At 36.1% G+C, this 13,639-nt stretch overlaps 1 protein-coding gene across 4 annotated transcripts in view; it reads right to left on the bottom strand.

Moving 5' to 3' along the window:
- The window catches only part of LOC106084202 (homeotic protein female sterile), a 34,910-nt gene extending 22,939 nt beyond the window's left edge, over positions 1–11,971 (bottom strand). For 2 of the 4 annotated variants that reach the window (XM_013247742.2, XM_013247741.2), the window contains exons 1-2: positions 11,131–11,970; positions 103–354 (exon numbers count right to left, since the gene is read on the bottom strand). The gene's annotated coding sequence lies outside the window, so the exon portion shown is untranslated. Of the gene's footprint in view, positions 1–102; positions 355–11,130 lie in introns of all 4 variants that reach the window. The other 2 variants (XM_013247740.2, XM_013247743.2) reach the window with 2 other exon arrangements.
- Between the last annotated feature and the right edge of the window lie 1,668 nt (positions 11,972–13,639).

Here is a 13,639-nt window from a genome sequence, read left to right as displayed (position 1 = left end):
ATAAACGTGTAATCATTTTAGAAATAAAATTGAAAACATAGTACCTATAGATATTCTTTTCTACTTGCACTTGCACAATGGCAATACGACATTTCAACTCACCACACATGTACAGCAATTGAAGGGGAAATCAACTTAAAATGGTTATCATTATGCTCGTGTTTGATTTGATTTTTTGGATATTCAACTTGTTGGTTGCCTCTTCAAAAACGGTTAACAAGAACGCCCTTCTTCGGAATAATCAGTAAGCTATGTTGTAGGTTTCCCTGTCGATTTTCCCTATTAGTAGTTGGTTGTGCAGAAGCCTTCGATTGCAGGAGACGTCAGTATTAAAACGAATAGCTAATATTTATACTGCAAAGAGAAATACAAAAGAATGAGTATGAACATTTTTGTTTTTTTTTTTTAATAAATTCATATATACATGTATTTTACATATGAAAATCGCAATATTATTTTGAGCAACACATGTAGTTTAACAACACCACAAGTTTCCAGTATATCCCTCCGAGGTTAATTATATTTGAAATCGCTTTACCTCCTCATATCACAATATGCTGTCTAAATAGAGTCCGCAGCTACGTTACATCGACCTACATACTAAACCTCAATCCCATGGCAGCCGGTTGGTTGTATGTACCAGATTGACCCGATGAATTCCTTCGTCGGCGAGGGCTGCCGCCTCAGGTACCACACACTGCTACTACTACTACAACAACAACAACAACAACAACATACTAAACCAACAACATTACTAAACTCAATTTTATGTATCGAGATTCAAGGACATATGTTCCAGTTCTTCAGCTAACCTTGCGATATTTTTATTTATTTTGCTCATTAGGTATACGAATACTACCAAATATATATATATTGGGTTGCCCAAAAAGTCATTGCGGATTTTTTAAAAGAAAGTAAATGCATTTTTAATAATACTTAGAATGAACTTTAATCAAATATACTTTTTTTACACTTTTTTCTAAAGCAAGCTAAAAGTAAAAGCTGATAACTGACGGAAGAAAGAATGCAAATACAGAGTCACAAGCTGTGAAAAAATTTGTCAACGAAGACTATGTGAAAAATCCGCAATTATTTTTTGGGCAACCCAATATATATATTCAAATTAAAATTTAATTTATGTAAAATATTTTAAACAAATAAATAAAATAACGACAAAGTACAGTCAAACTTCGCTACAGCGAACTTCTATACAATGAAGCTATCTCTAGAATGAACAAATTTCAAAAACACTGCTTTTTCCTTCCCATTTCCTTGTATTCTTCTGATCTCCTTACAATGAAACAATTTTGCATGTGTAAATTTGGCTTATGTGCGTTTCTGTCTCCTTATAAAGAATTTTTCCAAAAATTTTCTGTTACGCACACTAACAGCTCTGTGTACCGAGAATAAAGTAGTTTCATATAATCCGTTAGCTGATTTGGCTGCTCTACAGGCCTCATTTTGGCAAGTAACGGACGTTGATGCATCATTTGAAGATTATGTCAATGTTGAATTGATGTGCAGACCATGGGCATTCCGTACGATGAGAATATTCTGAACAGTGTTCTGGAAACTCGTAGAGTTCCGGCTATAACAGGTAAATATTTATTAGTTTTGCCTCTATACACATTTTTTAGTCCAAATGCCAAATTACTTTTAAATCCACAGATTCAGATAATGATAATGATGTCAATAAGACGATACCTACATTGGAGCACGTTTTTTCATCAATTGATGTTTTTAGACCTTTGTGCAGACGAAGAGTAACGTGCCAAGTAATGTATTTAAGTCTCTAATTATATTAGAAGGTTTTGTTGCCGAAGATAAATGGAAGAGTGATCTCCAAACTAAAATACCTAAATAATTTAAATAAAGATGAGAAAAATATATCTAATTTGTATAAAATTGTTTTGTTAAACAAAACAAATGAAAAGTGTAACCCAATCTAATATGCCCTATTATTTTTTATAAAAAAAAAAGTGGGAACAAATATAACATCTTTATAATGAAGTTTCTATATAATAAAGTAATTTTCTGGTCCCGTCAAGGATCATTATAGGAAAGTTCGACTGTACTTGTATAATGATTGAAAGGTAGACTGCCACGCTTCAAGTGTAATAACCACAAGATTAGAATTACAGAAGGCATTGGGAGAGAAATTGAATTTGTTTTTAAAAAATCTTAGGCAAAAAATTAAACAGCCGATCCACCCTGTCATCTTTCTAATAAAGACGTAATTGTAGAGATACTTATCTGTGTGTTCCTCACAGATCTCCAAAACTGAACAGCTAAACAAAATTGCAGGATACTCATTTTTGTGAAAAAAGTAAACTACAATGAACAAAGATTTAAAATATCATAAATTAACGTGGTAATGTGTGCACCAAAGTATCCCGAATTTTTAATTTTTGCGGGGTACTTGTTTTAAATTATTTGCTTTACGTTGTGATGTACTCATATTCCTTACTTATCCATGTTTAGGTCTGCCTTAGGATTTACTTTAGAAGGTTATGCCAAACGATCGACCGACATACTTTTTCTTTGAATTTTCTTCATAAGCGTCTGTCACAAGTTACTTAACAAGTTTATGGCAAGCGATCAGCCGGTATACTTTTTTTGCATCTTCGCAATTAAGCTTGTCAAACTTGTTATTGTCTACGCTTTTCTTACTTGTTTGCAATGTGCGTGAAAAAAAGAAAAAAAAGAAAAAAACATCCACTTTATGTTGTCGTAAGTGACAAAACCTTATGTTAGTTAATCCTAGGTCCACCATTTGGAATTTTCGTTCATTTTTAGCGAGCTCCCTCATCATTGAGCCTAAACTTAAAACGGACAGCACTCATCGATATAAGCGGTGCATCCCAACTGTTCCGTAATAAAATGCCACGTCTTTTGCCAAATACAGACACACTGCAAATTACAAATTTTGTCCATGAACATTCCACTAAGGAACAGGGGCAAACTTCTCACATATCATAGAGTGCAATCCGATTCAAGTTTTTAGCTGAATGATAAGGGACCTCTTTTTATAGCCGAATCCGAACGGCGTGCACCTCTTTGGAGAGAAGTTTTACATGGCAAAGTACCTCATATATATGGCCAGCATTAGGAGGGAAAAACCACTGCTGAACATTATTGCTGATGGTCTCGCCAAGATTCGAACCCAGGCATTCAGCGTCATAGGCGGACATGCTAACCTCTGCGCTACGGTGGCCTCCATACAGACACACACACACACAAGCCCACCCAAAGACGGAATGAGGAGGGTGGATTATTTCCGAAATCAGGTGTATTTAATGACTTAAATTGCAATGTGTTCCGTTTATAAGGTCAAAGTTCGATCTGATTATTCATTCGCAGTGGGCCTTATGCCTGTAAGCAGGTGTAAGGCCTGTAAAAAAGCATTCTGTTTTCTTTTTTTTCCAACATAGCAGACCATAAACGCATTCGCTTCCCCTTCAAGTTGTAATACCTGTACACATTGCAGTTCTCTTCTTTAAATCAGGTGTTTAGAATGGTACAATCTCAGTTTGTTTTGTGTCAACCGAGCAGCAAGTACACACAAAGTAACAACATTTACTGTAAATAGAAAAAACAAAACAAAATATGTTGTCCACTCTTCAGTTAAATTCTAAACCTCGTGCAACGGACAAAAACAGACAACTTTGTATAAAATGAAGGTAAGTTTTTGTGTTCTGGGTTTTACTTTTCCCCTAAAATAAACTGCCGATGATTACGTTTCAAATTTTCAAAATTACCCAAATTTTCATCATGAGAGCTCTTAGATAAAACCAAAAAAGGATCTTAAAACAAATAATTAATTTGTACGTTTTGTTTGCGTGATAATAACAAGATGATTTGAGCCCGACACGGTGTGGTGTTCATTTTTGTCAAGAGAAGCTTAGCTGCGAGCCACAGGTCGCGGATAGTGGAATGCTCCATACGGAGTAGGTGCAACTGCAGTCCCAGACAATCAGCGCTATCAAGAGGAGAGTCTCAGTGAGAGGCCGGGTGGCACTGGCTCTTGCTTAAATACTGAATACTTATGATGCTCGATACGACAAGGCGAGTTATTGCACCACAAAAAAATAGTTTAAAGGCGTTAAATCGCACGACAGACGGCCAATTGAACGGTCCCGGACGTGATATAATTCAACGAACAATAAGAACGTAGCTTGTATTTGTTATTTTATTGTTCTACAAGCCATTGATAAAAAGTGAGCACCTTTTTAATGAACTGCAAAACAAAATTGCTCCATTTGTCCCCGCTATTGCATTGGGCTTGGGTCGTTCTTTATCGAATGTAATCAAATTCTCCAGAACTATACTTGGCTTGTTTGATGTGATTCAAATATATTTCATAACTACATCTGGCGAATCGTGGATCTATGCGTATCAGCCCGAAACAAAACAACAAACAACCGCGTGGGTCTTCGAAGTCGATCAACAATCAAAAGAAAATTGTTCGTTGAAGAAGGACTTCGAAACAAATGGTCCCATGTTTCTTCGGCAAAACTGATCATGTGGCGTCTTATTGATGATAAATATTCGCATTTTTATGGCTAGGCCAGAATTTTAAATAGCAGCCCTAGTATAAGGGGCTGGTGAAGACGCTTTTAAAGGAAATCAACGGTGCAAGTTGCACCCCACCACTGCTATAAAGAAATTCCGAAATATACCTTGCACGGAAACAACGCTTATCAGTGGCACACCATTGATATTAACGAATAAATAAATTCTTAAATATACAAAAATCGCTACAGGCACGGTATAACTGTGAGCACCTCACAGGCGGGAACTTTTAGGTCCGATATGTGTGTTATCATAGTAATCACTAGCAGATTATTTGGGAGCTACCGGCCGCGTACATAGTGGAATTCTCCGTAGGGAGTAGCTGCAACTGCAATTGCGGACAATCAGTGGTAGTGAGTGGAGAATTTCAATTAGAGGTGCCGGTGCCGTCCGACCGGCTCTTGCCTAAATACTCAGATACTGTGATGCTTGCTTTGGCAAGGCGAATTATTGGCGCCCTTTTATAATAACCAACTGTCATCATGTCCCCGCATTGATTTGTCCTATTAACCGAAACGAGCTTGCTCACTTTTGGAGCTTAAAGAGGACCGCTATATCCAAAGGAGGGTTTTCTATAACATAACAGTCGGGGTAGAGTGTATGTCTCTATTTGTTTTCTTATAGTGCTCGGATTACCAATGCGGGGATAACAGAGGCCTTGTCTTTCTCTACTTTAACATTACAATGGACTAAAAAAGTCTAGTGAGTCGACCACTCTAAACTAACCTCAACTTAAAGCAAAAGTTATGAATTTGCCAATTAGGATTTTTTTCTCAACCTGGCTACAGTGAACTCATATGCAATGAGAGACTAAGCTCCATATTGTTGGTTATCCATATAGTAGTAACTTAGAAATTAGTGTAACTGAAAATTGTTCAAACAACAAATAGAAGAACTAGTTCTTATCCAATGACACATGGCTTTGTTTGACTGGTAATCACAAGTAGATTATTAACCCGCAACGTCCAACAATTTAGAAGCAATGTAGCCTTGCCCTCTAAAGAAATTTTTAATAAAAATTTGGACATCATAAGCCAACGCACAAGGCAAACAGTTAAAACCAGAATAAAATCAAAATTTAGCGTTTTCATTTCAAAGGCTTTAGGTCTGATTGTTCGGCGCGACTTAAAATGTAGGCATTGGAGATGTTGATGAATTTTAGAAATAATTTAATCGCCCAGTCCTCGAGCTTCGTTGGAAGAATCGGATGCTATATAGAATATTTTGATCAAGTTCCATATGGTCAATCAAGAGTAGGGGGGTGCAGCATTTTTTATATAAACCAACCCGCGGGAATATTCTTACGTCAGCATTTGCATCATTGATTTGCCATCACATCTTGATGACGTGGAACCCAGCGAAATCTATTGGTCCCTCTTGGTGTCTGTGGATACTAACTACCTGTCTGGGCAACTGCTTCTGCTATGAAATAAGATTGGTTCAGGTGACAGTAATGTAATATTTTGTATATATTCTCTTTTACTTTTAATGTTTCTGTTGTTGTTGCGAATGCAATTGTTGATGTTGAACTTCCGAGCTGCTTTAACTTAACGGCATCTAACGTTGATTGCTGCATTTGGATGAATCAGATTAAAGTTTTTTTTGCATATAAGGTCTGCAGTTTTTAATGGTGCTGAAATTATTTTTGATGCTGGCTTGGAACTCATTACTGTCAGAATTAAACAGATCCTAATACTGTCATTGTGGATTGGAAGGTGGTTCTGGGCAACTGAATCTAACCTCAACAAATTTGTTGAATGTGCCGCAATTATAATTTTACCAAGCAAAGGCGTATTCCGTTTGTAATATTTGGTATCCCGCAAAATGCAAATTTACCCATGAACATTCCATTACGGAACATGGGCAAACTTTTCACATATCAATGAGTGCTATCCGATTCAAGTTTAAGCTCAATAATAAAGGAGCCTCCTTTCTATAGCCGAGTCCGAACGGCGAGCCGCAGGGCGACACCTCTTTGTGAAAAAGTTTTTACATGGCTGTCATACCTCTCAAATGTAGCCAACATTATGAGGGGATAGGTTAGGTAAGAGTGACAGTCCTTTTCAGTCTCACTTAGACTATTTTAAGCACATTGTGATACCGCAGTTGCGACAGACCAAGGCTTCTGGCGGGAATCGAACCTGAACTGGTAATCCAAGCACGCTACCAACTCGGCTACCGGGGCGCCCTTAGGAGGGGATAACCATCGCTGAAAATTTTCATGATGTTCTCGCCAGGATTCGAACCCAGGCGTTCAGCGTCATAGACAAACATGCTATCCTCTGCGCTACGGCGGCCTCCATTTGGTTATCATGCAGATTGTGAAAATGTGCCTAAAGCGTTATTTCCCACACTCGACAAATTTCGCCACCTGGCTTACACAAGCGTTTCGGGCATGGAGGATCCACCTAATAATTCTGATATTGCCTTCAGAAGAGAAATGAGAAGAGAATTCGCCAATCTTAAAGATTATTTACGAAGGTTGTCTGACGATATGAAGAAGGAACAAAATGAGATTACAGCCAAGTTTGAATCCACACATGGTTGCTAGAAAGAGTTGTTAGACAAATAGTTCGTTTTTGTTTCGGTTTGAGTGATCATGATCGTGTAAACTAACCTACCCCAATGGCTTAGGGTCATGATTGTCTTAACCTGCGTTCTGTGCTACATTTTTATTAAATCATGAAATGTGGACAACCTGAGATTTTGGTTGACGAATTTCCCTTTGTAAACTCTATACGCAATGTTCAGATAAATGTCCGATTGATTCGTTCTACGATTTATGAACACTCATTTTTGGTGAGAATCTATCGTTCTTAGAACACGTTGCCTAATGGCCTTAAGTTTTTTCATTTACCTGTAATGGTTACAAAAGTAATATTTTAGCCTATTTTGAAGATATGCTTTGTTGTAAGGCAGTAGCATATATATATTATTTCTTATTTTTGTTTCGTTACTACACCTCATGAGGCTGGGGAGCCGTTTAGTTTATACCTATATTCAGTTTTTATGTTAGTTTAGTAGTTTTTCACATCTTGTTGTACATAGTTATTTACTGCAATACATACATAATTGGCCGATGTGGGCTTTCTTTGTATTGGGATTGAATAAATAAATTGTATCAAAATAAAAATACGTGATAATCTGTAAACAAATTGGTGTCGTGTCAACTTGTATGTGGTTACGCGCTCTCCAACTTCAGATTGCAATATGCAAAAGTTGCATACAATTTGTCCCTTTAACAATGATGTAGGTATGAAATATATTTAAATCACTAACAAACCAAGTATAGTTGTAGAGAATTTGATTACATTCGATGGAGAATACAAATGTTCATCCAGTATTATTCCTTTACATGTACGACCCAAGCCCAATGCAATGGGAATAGTGGGGACAAATGGAGCGATTCTTCTGTTGCAGTTCATAACAAAGGTGTTCACTTTTTATTAAGAGTTTATAGAACAATGAAATAACAAAAATTAGCGCTCTATATTTTTAAACGGTTTTTGGAGCAATGGACGGCCACCAATTTACACCTTTAGATAGATTCGCAAGTGTTTTTTTTTTTGTTCTTGTTATTATTGATATTAGAATTTACTACATTACATTTCTCTTTTGATATACAATACAGAAAATGATTATCTTCTTCTTCCTCACAAGTCCTGAATGCTGTTGTCTTTTTCTGACACACACAACCTTCCACACGAGACCCCTAACGCAGCAGAGCAGTAGGCAGCAGCACATCTGGCAACAAATATAGTACAGTAGACATTGTGGTGAAAACTCGGAATCGTTCGGCTTTTCTACACCGTTGTGTTGATTTTGTTGGCTTTCAGTGGTGCTTTCTGTGTATACAGAGTTGGCGACGACGCAGCCGCCACCATACGACGGCCGGAGAGAAATAACGTATGCAGAAACACATAAAAAAAAGCATCAAATCGACGCCAGCAGAAAAACCAACCACACAACTGCAACAAAAACGGCAACGACCAAGCGCCAACGCCAGCATCAAAAACAATTACTTGTGTTGTAAAATATCAAGGCAATTCAATCAATTGATGGAGGAAACTATTAATTTCTTTAAGACTTCAAATATTATATACATGCTGCTCTACATTGCCACAGCCAAACCTTTTTCAAAAAAAATCTTAACCTATATTTTCGATTTAAGGTACACAAATGGCGAAATAAAAAATGCTAAATTTTGCTTTCCTAAAACGATAAAAACTCGTTCTCTCTCACCAGCAGCGGCAACGAACAACGAACGTGAATTAAAATTGAAACTTGACATATGCATGTGTGCGAATGAATAAACATCTACTTGGACAAACATCACATCGATGTCTCTTTTACTCTTGCATGTTTGCAGAATTTAGTACTGCGTTAAAACTGAAAGAGACCGTTCGTGTCCGTTTTTATGCTATTTTTCTCGCTCCTTTTCTTTGTCGGAGATGGAAAATGTTACACAGCACAAAAGATACAAAATTATGTACGATACCAAACGTGACAAACACTTTTAGGAAGTTGCATGTAGATTAAGAAGGTTGTCACTTGCCCAGCTGATGCAATATTGCAATTTCAGAGTTATATCCAAATACACTCTTTTTATGTCGAACGGTTTGTTTAGTTTTTAAAGTTTTTTCAAAATTTTGTTTATTTTTCCACATTTTTATGTTTTAATTTATAATGTATATTTTATTTTGGCTGCTGCACATGGCAGTTCAAATAAAAAAATAGGATGTCAGTATACAGAAGGGGGGGAATTTTTACACTCCACAGTTGCATCGTAAATTTTTTGTTGTTGGGCAAGTGACTCTACATTCTTAGTTTTACTCACAGACACTAGATTTCCTATATATGAATTTTACTTATCTCAAACAAATGACAACCACGAACAACAATTAGAAATCTGACGATTTCTTCTGTTTCATACTTAAGTGTCATCTAAGAGAGAGGCACATGAAATTAGGTGAACATAAAAACTGCAGAAAACTACAAGTACATTACAAAATAAGAAGCTAACAAGAAAGTTAAAAAGTGTGTTTTTTTAAATAATTTAAAGTTTTAAAACAAAAAAGTGTCCACAACCCATTGAAAACTTATTCATTGTTCGTACACAGTTATGTTGAAATTCTTTCTTCTCTTAATTTTCTTTGTACGTGGTGCCTCTTAAAAGAAGTGACGGCACATCTATACCTTTTGAACATCTGTGGTTCTACTGTGGAAGTTACCAAATCAGTGTTCCAGTGAAAACCAAACCAAACATCACCCATAAATTGTTGTGGCATATGGGGAGAGTGTGCAAGAGCTATTAAATGTGACGCCAAGTATTTTGGGACATTTGATGGTCGGAATCATTTATCCATCGACCAACGTGTGTTTCAGCGCTAAGCGGCATATCATGCGGGTCTAGACAACATTCATGCAGACATGAATGTCATCCTTGGAGAAGGACCGCCTCCAGTTGCACCTGAAGAAATTGACCTCCCCAGGCAAACCAGAGTAGTTCTGGCTCAATTACGTTCCGGCAGATACAGCTGATTCAATTCCTGCAGTGCAAGTATTGGTGCAGACGTGCAAGTTGTATGTCCCGATTGTGACCAGGGATCAGCTTAGTCGCAGTGTTCCTGGATCTGGACATTCAACAAAATCAAGCAGACGAAAAATAGAACACAACAAACTGGAACAACGACATCAAAATCACCCATGAATAAAGGAAAATAATTATATGTAGCTATGTCCTCTTGAATCAACACCACTCATTTTACTCATCCATTTAGGATGTAACAAGAAAAACCTGTCATTGTTATACGTTTCAATTTCTATCTTGTAGATTTTTTATATTTTAATGAACAAAGCACGGTTTTGTTGCCAAAAAATCGGAGCAAATTAAACTAGTGTTTGGCAAAGAAACATACCAAACTGAAAAAGGTGTAATCCTTGAGCTAAAACATACATGTGATGGCAAATTTAATCACTTTACATAGGAAATAGACAAACTGTAAAACTCATCGTTTCACTAAATAGCTGGGTCTTCCCAGATGGTATGGAGCCTCCTTTTTATAGTAGAAGTTTTTACATGGCATAATACCTCACAAATGTCGCCGGCATTCGGAAAGGATAACCACCGCTGAACATTTTTTTCTGTTGTTCTCAAAATAAAGCAAGCATAAATAAACATAGCTAAGATTGAAAATCGTCCATTTAAAGAGGGACACATAAAATCGTACTATATTGTAAACTTTAAGCACGAATTTTCCATCCCTATTAAACAATTTGTGGACGCCAGATTTCGAAAATACACAGCTAGCAGCGTTGCATTTTTTGGGTCAGAACAACGATAAACATTTGCATTGTTTACATGGCAATGGAATCGAAGACTGCGTAAAATTAATACTTTATTAAAAAAAAAACAATACCCTAAATACTGCCAAGACCACACTGCCAATTCAAGAATGCTAAAATTGTACTTGTAGTTGCGTTAGCATCTAAATATCAATCAACGAAAAGTTAAAAAATAAAGGCAACAATTTATTATTTATGAAAATGTGTATTTACCATTTAAATGTAAATTCATTATCCACTATATATTTATAGTTTTTATTTAGGTGTTATCCTATGTCGCTGAGTGGAGTACATTAATACTTAAACATTGGCAAAAGTTTTGTCCAATATAAGGGCATATTCCTATATATGTGTATTTTTTCTTTTTAGAAATTTCTATAAACTTTAATAACGATGAGATATATGTTGCGATTTGTTCTGTGATCGATGGAAATCTAAAACATTACATTTATTACTTATAGCTTTTTACATTTCGAACCGACTCCCGGGCAACAACAATCGAGAAAATTTCGTCTTTAACCCACGATTTGACGCTCCTTCTTGTCATAAACACGGAAACAAATACACACACACGCTATATCAATTTTATATTTCATCAATTCGCATATACACGCGAGATTGAATAGTGAAATTTTTTTTCAGACACACCGTTCGTCGTCGTGTTTCTTGTTTCTTTCTCCTTGTTGTTCGGGTAGTTTCTCTGTATACGCTGCTGCTGTTGCCCTGTGGAGTCTCACTTTTTTCATTCACAATTTTAAGCCATTAAATTCAAATGCATTCACAAAATTTCACTTAATACCGCTAAAGCATACATTGAATTATGTTTTTTTACTATTTTAAATTTATCTCATTGATTTTATATACTGTTTTTAATAAATTTTCTGCACTAGTACGCGCATCCGACCGTAAGAACGCGGGTTTCCACCAAATATACATTTGTGACTCACGAGTAACAACGAACGTCTGTCACGAGTCGTCGCACTCTAACACGAACAATATGACATAAGAGTGACAGAGAGCATACATGATTCACAACTACGTGTTTGTACTAAAAATGTACTAAATAGCGAAAATAAAGTCACCATGAATATCTACAATTATATTTGAATTAGAATATAATCCGTATAAGATATTAACCGAATATTGATTTCATATAACGTCATCTATAATCAAATATTTCACAAACTATTAATTAGACATTTTATTACAGTCTACGACACGAACGAGACGGACACACTACAGTCAATCCAAATTTTAGAGCGACAGAGATATGTACATACGAATTTTTTCAGTGTTGTCAACACTGATAAAGACTTTATTTAAAGACTTAAGGGCAGTATGCAACCCTGGCGAAAATCTCCGTTTCCATAAGAATTGCATTGGCATATGCTAAGCGAAATTTTCAGTTTCGACACCCCTATTGAAAATTTCGCTTGCAGGTATACCCAGCCCATTTCAAGTTATAGCGTGACATAATAGGCATTGGAGAAATTTTGCTTTATTTTATATATGTATTGATTATATTGTCAACCATTGTCGGCATCATTTTTCTTTTCGTTTTTACTTTTTGCTTGTCATGTGTTTAGCTCCTAGTACACCATCAGACATGTCATTTGAGCTGTCACTTTCTGCATTCACAAGGCTTGTCATATGTATGTCAAATACGAATAGAGCGCGCTTTTAATCGGCACGAATTCTCATATGTATAATGCTTTTTTATATAGACATGGGTCTAAAGGAATTTTTTCGTATGTATCACATGATGTGTACAACTTTGAAAGTTGCTTTTTTTGAAATTAAATATGACTGATCGTGTAAAGGCAGTTGTAATTCAAACATAGTCCAAGATATATTCATTCACAGGTATTGGAAGTTGCCCAACAACAAAATATTGAGTGCACTATCTGTCAAAATCAGTGATTAGTACAATTCTGATTTTGTGTATGTTACAAAAATCTGACATCTTAATAAATTCATATCCGGCCGACTGTTAATAGCTGTTCACGTCAGACCACCTTTTTAAATTCGCCTTGAACATATCATATCAATCCTGATCTCATTTGTACAACAACCAAGAATCATATGGTGCAATACGCCATCAAGCTTATCGACGATTTGCCAACACACGCAAATAAATTTGTGTGTGAGTTTGTTTACGTGTGCGTACGTCAGCAGAGAATATGCGAAAAAGAAGATGACAACAAAGAGAATGCAAACAAAAATCTGACATCTTAATACCGTTAAACCTGACCGGCTGTTAACAGCTGTTCGCGTGAGACCACCTTTTTAAATCCACCCTGAGGTTCTACATAAGCCTGAGCTGGTATTTATCCAGAACTTCGTTGTCCTGGATAGAAAACATTTTCATACAAACTTCATTGCACTGCACTACGGATTGTATATGTTAAAAAATGTCAGTCCATTATATTTTCTCTGAAAAATGCAGCATATTGCACAACCACGCAAAATTTTTTATTTCACGTAGTAAAATAGGGCTTTTTCCGAAAACAAAAACAAAAAAAATAATTACATAGTTTTCAACATATGCATCTCTGAAATGTAAACAAACAAAAGAGTTACGTAAAACAAGCTTTAAACGACAGCAAATACTACTCCTGAAATGATAGGAAATATATAATTTGCAGTATATGAGCTTCAATAACATTTTTCTTAGTCGGGCTGTTTATCTACAAAAATTTTTCTAGGCGAACCAAGGTGTATT

The sequence above is a fragment of the Stomoxys calcitrans genome, chromosome 4 (assembly GCF_963082655.1).
Source record: "Stomoxys calcitrans chromosome 4, idStoCalc2.1, whole genome shotgun sequence".
Taxonomy (NCBI): Eukaryota; Metazoa; Arthropoda; class Insecta; order Diptera; family Muscidae; genus Stomoxys; species Stomoxys calcitrans.
This window is presented reverse-complemented; position numbering and strand designations above follow the sequence as displayed.